Source organism: Cibotium barometz, chromosome 16 (assembly GCF_041138505.1).
Source record: "Cibotium barometz isolate CiBa-2024 chromosome 16, ASM4113850v1, whole genome shotgun sequence".
In the NCBI taxonomy this organism is placed as follows: domain Eukaryota; kingdom Viridiplantae; phylum Streptophyta; class Polypodiopsida; order Cyatheales; family Cibotiaceae; genus Cibotium; species Cibotium barometz.
The window spans coordinates 35,376,222-35,384,297 of record NC_141061.1 but is presented as its reverse complement, the minus strand read 5'-3'; positions in this window follow the sequence as shown (position 1 = coordinate 35,384,297).

Sequence of the window (8,076 nt, the reverse complement as noted above, 5' to 3'; positions counted from 1 at the left end):
TAAGGCAATCACTCTCTCTCTCTCACTCTCTCACACAAGCATGAATCCCACAAGGATAAAAGAGGAAAAATGCTAGAATGCTCTCTCTCTCTCTCTCTCCCTCAATCTCTCTCAAGACGCAAGGGAGATGGGAGAGCTCTGTATAGCACAAAGGGGATTGCATCTTTTCATTATGAGAAAATGCCTTATATACATTTGGCCCTTATTTACACTTGGGCACCCAAAACTTACTTACTAGGCCTTGGGTGGCCAATATCTCATAATGTACAACTTTTATAGTGCCGTTTCATGACACCGAGGTCTAAAGACCTGGTCACCGAAGTCATGTTGGTAGACGTTCCTCCTGGATTGGAGCTTTTTGAGTGTTTCGTTGGAATGTTGAGTGTGATCTCTAGAATCCTGTATCCACCATGTCTTCGAAAGTGATATATATGCATGTAGCCGGGAGAAGACATTGCAGTCGGTGGTGGTAGTAAAGCATGATACCCCTGTTAGATGGTCCTTAGTTCATGTCGAACTTCAAGTGTTTTGCTTAATAGCCATCGTAGGGGCTCCTTTGGTTGGTCTATTAGCACCACCAATAATTTCAAAAATTTGACGCTAGCCACAATAGCGGGGTGTGGAATTCTGCGCCATGCTCTTATCCATGTAAGCATCTGCTGTCTTTTTTCCTAAATGTTTGCAAACGTTGCTGGTATGAAAATGGCAAAGTTGTAGCACACATGTGAGTCGCGCCTCTTGGCTTTCTGAAATTCCAGCGATGTCCATCTTCTTTTAATTGGCATGTATAAAGGATCGACCCATAGTGTTGGTGGTGCGCCCATATACACTTGGATGTATTCCAAAATTGCCACGTACTCCTTCCTCCAGTCTAGCTGTATTCCAAAGTCTTCCAGTCGGGGGGGGGGGTGCTCTTCATTGGTGACTATGGTGGCGTAGCCACCTCTAGTGTGCACCGGGTTTTCTTTCCTCCACCTTCGAAAACAGTAGCTGATCATAAATGTAACGATCCGTATCTCCGACATTTTAGTTAACTGAGGATTTGCCACTCTTCCACAAGATCTTGGAACAAGGTTTACAAGACAGGATAGGAAATAACATCCATGTCCATGCTTAGTGCAATGTCCCTTTTGGGAGCAAACAACGACTTTGCAAGAGTAGGTCGTGATTCATCTAGCTCCCCATGGATATGAATCTTTATTAGCTTCATTACGTTGAGGCTGTGGATTCACATGAGACCTACACCTGGCATGGGGAAGTTGACCTAAACAAGATCACCCTTTATGCCAAGATAGTGGCCAATAAAGGTGACAAGGAGCCCACGAGCTCCGCAAGCCAAGCTCTATTAAGCCACCAAAAACACAAGCTCAATAAAGTCAAGGCTAGGGGGCTGAGAAGAAAGATAAACTTAAAGAGCTTGCCGAGCCTCAAGAGGAAGATCTGAGAGGTAAATGTCACATTCTTTAAGTCCTCCAACATCAAGGACATATTGGTAGGTGGTGAGAAGGCTCAAAGAATCCCGCGTGGAGAGCCTCATGCCTCTTATGGCCTCATTGAGGTCAAAGAGAAGCAAATCTCGCTAGCCACCAAGGTGAAGAGCCTAAGCCAATAATTATTTCCAAACCTCTTCCCTGAGAGCAAGAAGAAGATATAATAGCCTTGCTCAAGGAATTTCATGATGTTTTTACCTCAAAATACAATGAAATGAATGGAATTCCTCCAAAAGTGGTGAAACACATCATCATGAAGGTGAAAAACCATCCAAAAAAGAGCTTATTGTTAGTCCCATTTTGGATTAATAAACATGATCCTCCAATTGAGGACATTAATAAGTGTCATGAAACGGCACTATAAAAGTTGTACATTATGAGATATTGGCCACCCAAGGCCTAGTAAGTAAGTTTTGGGCGTCCAAGTGTGAATAAGGGCCAAATGTATATAAGGCATTTTCTCATAAGGTGAATGTGTTGAGTTCCCTCTTGGTGATGTGGTAGCCCATAACATTTTTGGCGCCATTTTGCTGGGGAAACACATTTGTTTCTTCCATCCTCTTGGAGTTTCAGCTCCCATTGCATAAGATTCATGATTGCCCTTGCATTCTGGTAGTGCATTATGTGGAAAATAAATGGATAAGATGTGTGTGGTAGGAATAAATCGTGAGAAATTGGTTGTGATGTGTATGTTTGTGGTGGAGTGGTCTTAAGATAGAGCTTCACGGTTTTTTCTTGTTAATTTTGATATTTGCATCATTGAAAGCACCAACATGAATGAGCAGGTTGGTGTTATGTTTTTCTTCTTTTTCTAAAATTCACAAATATCAAAAACATAAGGAACCATTGACTGTGCCAAGAACTTGCATTCCATTCCTTAGGCGTGCCACAATCAATTTGGGATCAATTGGATAAGTATTACGCACCCAAAATCATGACTTTCGAGACATGGGAAGTTCCACGTGAAACTGCAAAAAAACGTTCATGCCGTGAATATTTTTTGCAACTTCATGCCGCGAATCGCTCGCGAAAGCAGTGCCGTAATTAATGCCAAAAATCGCGGGATTGCCTTGCCAAAAATAGGTAACCTTATCCTGACACTTCTGACACCACAAAGTGCCAAAATTTTTGATCACGTGAAAGTTCAGCAAAACGTTCACGACGTGAACCTTTTCCTGAAAATCTTCACGACGTGAAACCTTTTGAAATTCTTCACGGCGTGAACCTTTTTTTGTTCACAACATGAACTTTTTCTGCAGACTCACGGGCCACAAAGGTCGGTAAGGGAGGGTAGCCTTTATCAAAGAGAGGCGATTTGACCTGAAAGACAAAAATCTTTGAGCACATGAAAGTGCAGAATAACATTCACACCGTCAATCTTTTTTTTGACTTTTCACGCCGTGAACCATTCTCTACAGTTTCACAGCTTCAGAAACAAAGCGATAGAATCAGAAGCAAGATCAAATTGGGTCGACAAGTAGCTTATCAAATCGTACATACATGCACTTAAGATCTGGAAAACTCATCGAGGACAATCTTACACCTGACGATAGTGCATTGAATCACCCAGGATCTTCCTATCAAAGAAGTGTGGGATCAGGACATTCCGCTAGCACACACCTGAGTGTTTTAAGAAACCTGACCACCACTGAAACTATGGAAGAAGGGTTGAGATACGCTGGGTTTGGGGAAGAGGAGAAACCACCCTCCCCAACCACCAGTGGTATCATAGATATTGCCCGAGGATTTTTTGGTCTCCAAACGAGTCACGAAACGAAGAAGTGCAATCTGCGGGCATGGGTTTGTCAACCAGCGCGCTGGACTCCGTCCACGACAAGAAGTGCCCATCCAAACATCGAATTCTAGGTTGTCGAATACCGGCACCTCCCGAATAAGATGGGACATAGAAAGTGCGGTTGGGACAAGTCCAATATTCTTTCCCACCACTGAGGAAGTAGAGTTAGACCTCAAACAGAGCGAGGTGAAACAACAGCTACAAGAATTGAGCTTAAGGAAACAAGATCTCAATACTCGAAGGGCGAGAGCTGAGCAAAAAGAAACGGGAAGTTTTAACCCACTCCAATCAGGAAGGAAGGAACCAGAATTGGTTATGGGAAGAAGTGAGGGAGAAATTCCAAACTTGGAACCCATAAATGAGGAATCCAGAGCAGAGGAAGGGTTCACAACCATAGAATAACCTAGCAAGAGTGGCGGGTGAAGTAGAGGACCTAGCAAGAGTGGTGGGTGAAGTAGAGGACCGTCTATACACCAAAAAGGATATTGAGTAGATGATCGATCACCCTACATTTCTACAAGACATGGAACTTCTGATTCTGCAAAGACATACGGAGGCGAATAATGATGAGTCACTCCAAGGTACAGCGGCTGGACCATCCCATGGACCAGAAATACCTAGAAGAGCCAATACAGGAAGGGGACGAGGTCTAGGAAGGGGGGGAGCAATTCCTCAAAGGCCTAGGATAGATCCAACCATGGACCTTAATGCAGCCACAAGGACAGACCTGCTAAATATGGCAGCAGAGCAGAGATGGGCCGGGGGATGGTCAGAGAACTAGGCATTGCTCTAGAATCCCAACCCTCCCAGATGAAACCACATATCATTTCCAAACTTGTTCAAAAATTCTCTGGGGTGGAGATCCTATTTTTGAATCCACATGTGAAACTTGTGGGCCAGTCAGTGATGTGACAATGATTCATGCCTTCTCACTGACCTTAGAAGGAAAAGCTCATCAGTGGTTCCGAACCCTCAAGCGTGAGGATAAGGTTAACTTCACAAGACTCAAGAACGTTTTTGTGCTGAGTTTTTCCTAAAGTGGTGACAGATGGAGCCTTGTGGCACAGTTACATAATATCAAACAAAAGAAAGTTGAGTCAATGAGAGACTATGTGTCTCGTCTTAAGCACTTAAATTCAATGTGAAAACTTCGGGAGAGGTTAACTGATGATTAGTTATTGCCTTGCTTCCGGAGAACGGTTAGAGACCACAAAATGCATGATTACCTAGTACTAGTCCGACCTGCTACTCTTGATGCATGTTGCAAACTGGCAATCCAATATGAAGATAATATGTTGGAATTACCACAACCGGAAGATGTCAAAACATCTTCAGCAAAACTACGACTTCGCGTGTCTCGAGCCACCAAGAAATTGGAACTCGAAGCAAGCAAGTCGGAAACATGACGGTGGATGAGCTCAGTAATGCCATATTAGAGAAATTGAAAGTAAAAGAGGAAGAGAAACATCTGGGAATGGGCATAATCATCTTTACCCCCGCAGGGAATTGGTGTGGTGTTCTATGTGTGCAGATTAAATCACACTACCACCGAGTGTCCACAGTTAAGAGAGCAAGGCCATTGCTCTATTGTGCCCACTCTGTAAAATTAGGAAATCATGACACTTCAATGTGCAGATATCCAAGATTTCAAAATGTTGCACAGCTACCAGCACTTAGAGCCCCAGTGGCTTTACCTGCGCGCCACCTGTACAGATCACCGCTCTACTGCTACTAACAACCCAACTCTTCCTACTTACCTAGAGGGATGTTCCAGCAGGTACAAGATGCTTCACCTTTGCCAGCACAAGTTCTACTTCCACCACAACTACCACAGGCTAAAATCAATCAAGTATTGATTGAAGAGCCGTCTCACAGAAGATGTTGACATGGTGCGGGAAGTAGAACTTAGCGGAGAGTACTACGAAGAAACGACGGATGTCACGCTGGAATATTATGTCCTACAGAATAACATGCTAGTACCTATGTTTCAAACCGTGGTACAATGGAAGGGCAAGGACATGAACTCGAACCTAAGAAGAGGACCGCTACAATGCTTTGGCTGCGGAGGGCCGCATCGAGTCGCCGAGAGCCCAAACAAGAATATGGTTCATACACACCAACCCTAACAAGTGGAGGCTCCGCCCAATGACATGCCAGTACTCACCTGTACTAAAAGTGGGATTGATCATTTGATCAAGGATTGACCATACCGCACAAGTGGTTCGACTTCTACTACCAATCAGGCCACCATCCGGACCATTAGTGTACAGCTTGGGAATATCACACCACTCAACGTCCTCACAAGAGCTCAAGCTCAATTAGGAGACAAGGGAAAGAACCAAGTGGATGCGACTGTTTCGAGAATTGGTCGCAGGAGAAGAGTGAAAAAAGTGGGTAAGGGTGACACAAGAGTCACAATCCAAGATGGATCCGAAGAAGATACAATCGACACCGGATCCACCCAATCGAAGGAAGAGGGGGATCAAAGGATCAATCACAAGGGGTCGGACCAACAAGAGCAAAGAGAGCAACCAACAACTCCTAAAAGGGGGTCAGTGAATACCCAATGCCGAGGAGGAAATAAGAAAGCTTGAAGACACCAGGGCCTTAGTCGTCAAAGAGTGCCAACGGCCAACCGGGTCAAGGATACAGTTTATCCATGAAACGAGTCAACTAGGGATAGGGAATTGGACGTGCCTACCCCAATTCTAGAAGAAATAGAAGAGGAGTCCCAAGCAAACACACTGTCCAGAATGTTTGAGGAAAATGGGTTGGGTGGGGGAGTCCATCCATTCCTTCCCTATGGAGGAATACGAGACACATACATGGGAAGAACCCTCTATCTCCAAAGAACCCAGAGACATAGGAAGTCTTGCGGGTTGTGCTATCCACGCCTATACAAATGCCATTAGGAAAACTATTATGCAATTCACCAACCCTATGGACATATGTAGTAAAGGAATGGGTAGAAGGCAGACTAAAGCCACGGACTAAAGCCAGCTGCTGATACTATAGATGAGGCTCTGCCACCTCTGGCAGAAAGAACCTTGAGACATACAAGGAAAACCCGAGTTGTTAAGATAACAGATAATCAACTGGGATGCTACTATGAAAGCGATGACACAAAAGCTACAATCCTGATTCATCATAATGGGAACCACGCACTGGCTATCCTGGATGGTGGGGTGGGGGTTAACATCATCACAAAACATTGCTAGGAAAACTGGGGGAAACCAGATCTAAAAAAAGCAAATCTAATCGTCGTTAAAATGGCTGACAGAACGTCTTTGAGGCCCATTGGTTGAGGCCCATTGGGCTTCTGGAGAATGTTAAATTCAAACTCTTTACGTTTCGCTACCATCATACATTTGTGGTCATGGACTTCCTGTGCCAACTTGATTCAAATGACATAATATTGGGGAGACTCTTCAAGAGGGAATCCAAATTGGTGCATGATTGGGCCTTAGATCATGTGTATGTATGTAGGGATTCGCAAATCTTAAAGATTGATCTAAGAACATGAAAAGCACACCCCATGGAAGGGCAACTTTTCGGTCATAACGGAACGGACCACCTCTGTACATATATGCCAGCCCTCGGTGGGAGATCCCAAGGATGAAGAGGAAATGGAAATGTATGCGTCACTTCCTCCTCCAGACTTCAGTGAAAAATAGATGCATGTGTTGGCCACCATTGATGTGATGGCCACCATTGATGTGATGCAACCTAGGGAAATCTGGAACCGTCCCCATGACCTCTATCTGTATGGTTAATTGGCAAACCATTAATGAAGAATTAGAGGAGGAGACATCGAGTACAGAAGGTATCATAGCACAAAGCCGTACCAGTGCTCAACACCTCAAAACGGTGGCGAAAGCAGAAACGATATATAGCCCGACGAAATACCCTATTACGAAGAAAACCCACGGATGCCCAATGGTGGCTGAGATACCTTGAGGCCACTAAGGTACTCTATGAGTTCTCAAAGGATTGGGGTGGGGAGTTGAGTAAGATATCGCTGAAGGGAAGGCACAAGGAGAAAGTCGTCCTTCAAGAGCTAGAAACACCCAAGCTTACAAAAGTTGGGCGCCAAAAACGCAATAAAGCCTTGGCAGAAGCAGAACGTGAGGCTAGAAAGATCATGGCTAAAACCAAAAGTGAAAATGAGGACAAACCAGGCTTGTTGTCAGTAACCTGACCACTTCAAAACCTATACTATTGGGCAAACAGAAAGTGTTCCATCTGACGGCAACAAGGGTGATGGAGGATGGGCTGTCCACATCATACGATGGCCTGGCAGAAGTCAAGGAAGTGGATATTGCGGGACCAAGGGGGAGGAAGCTTGACCCGTATACATTGCTAAGGACTTGACTTGGACTGAAGAGGATGAGCTCATCACTCTCCTTAAGGAATTTAAGGATTGTTTCACCTGGAATTACAAAGAGATGAAGGGGGTACCACCTCAGGTATAGTACAACATACGATTCCAATCATGGAAGGGTCGAGACCAACCAAACAGAAACCATACAAGATGAATCCTAAGTATGTAGCAATTGTAAAGGAGGAAATAGATAAGCTTATTGCTACGGATTTCACCTATGAAATCGAACATACGGATTGGTTGTCACCAATCGTGATAGTGCCAAAAAAGAATGGAAAACTTAGGGTATGTGTTGATCTTAAAAAGGTCAATGCAACCACTAGGAAAGACCATTATCCACCGCCTTATACAGAACATGTTTTGGAAAGAGTGGCTAGGAGAGAAGCTTACAGCTTCTTGGATGGATTCTC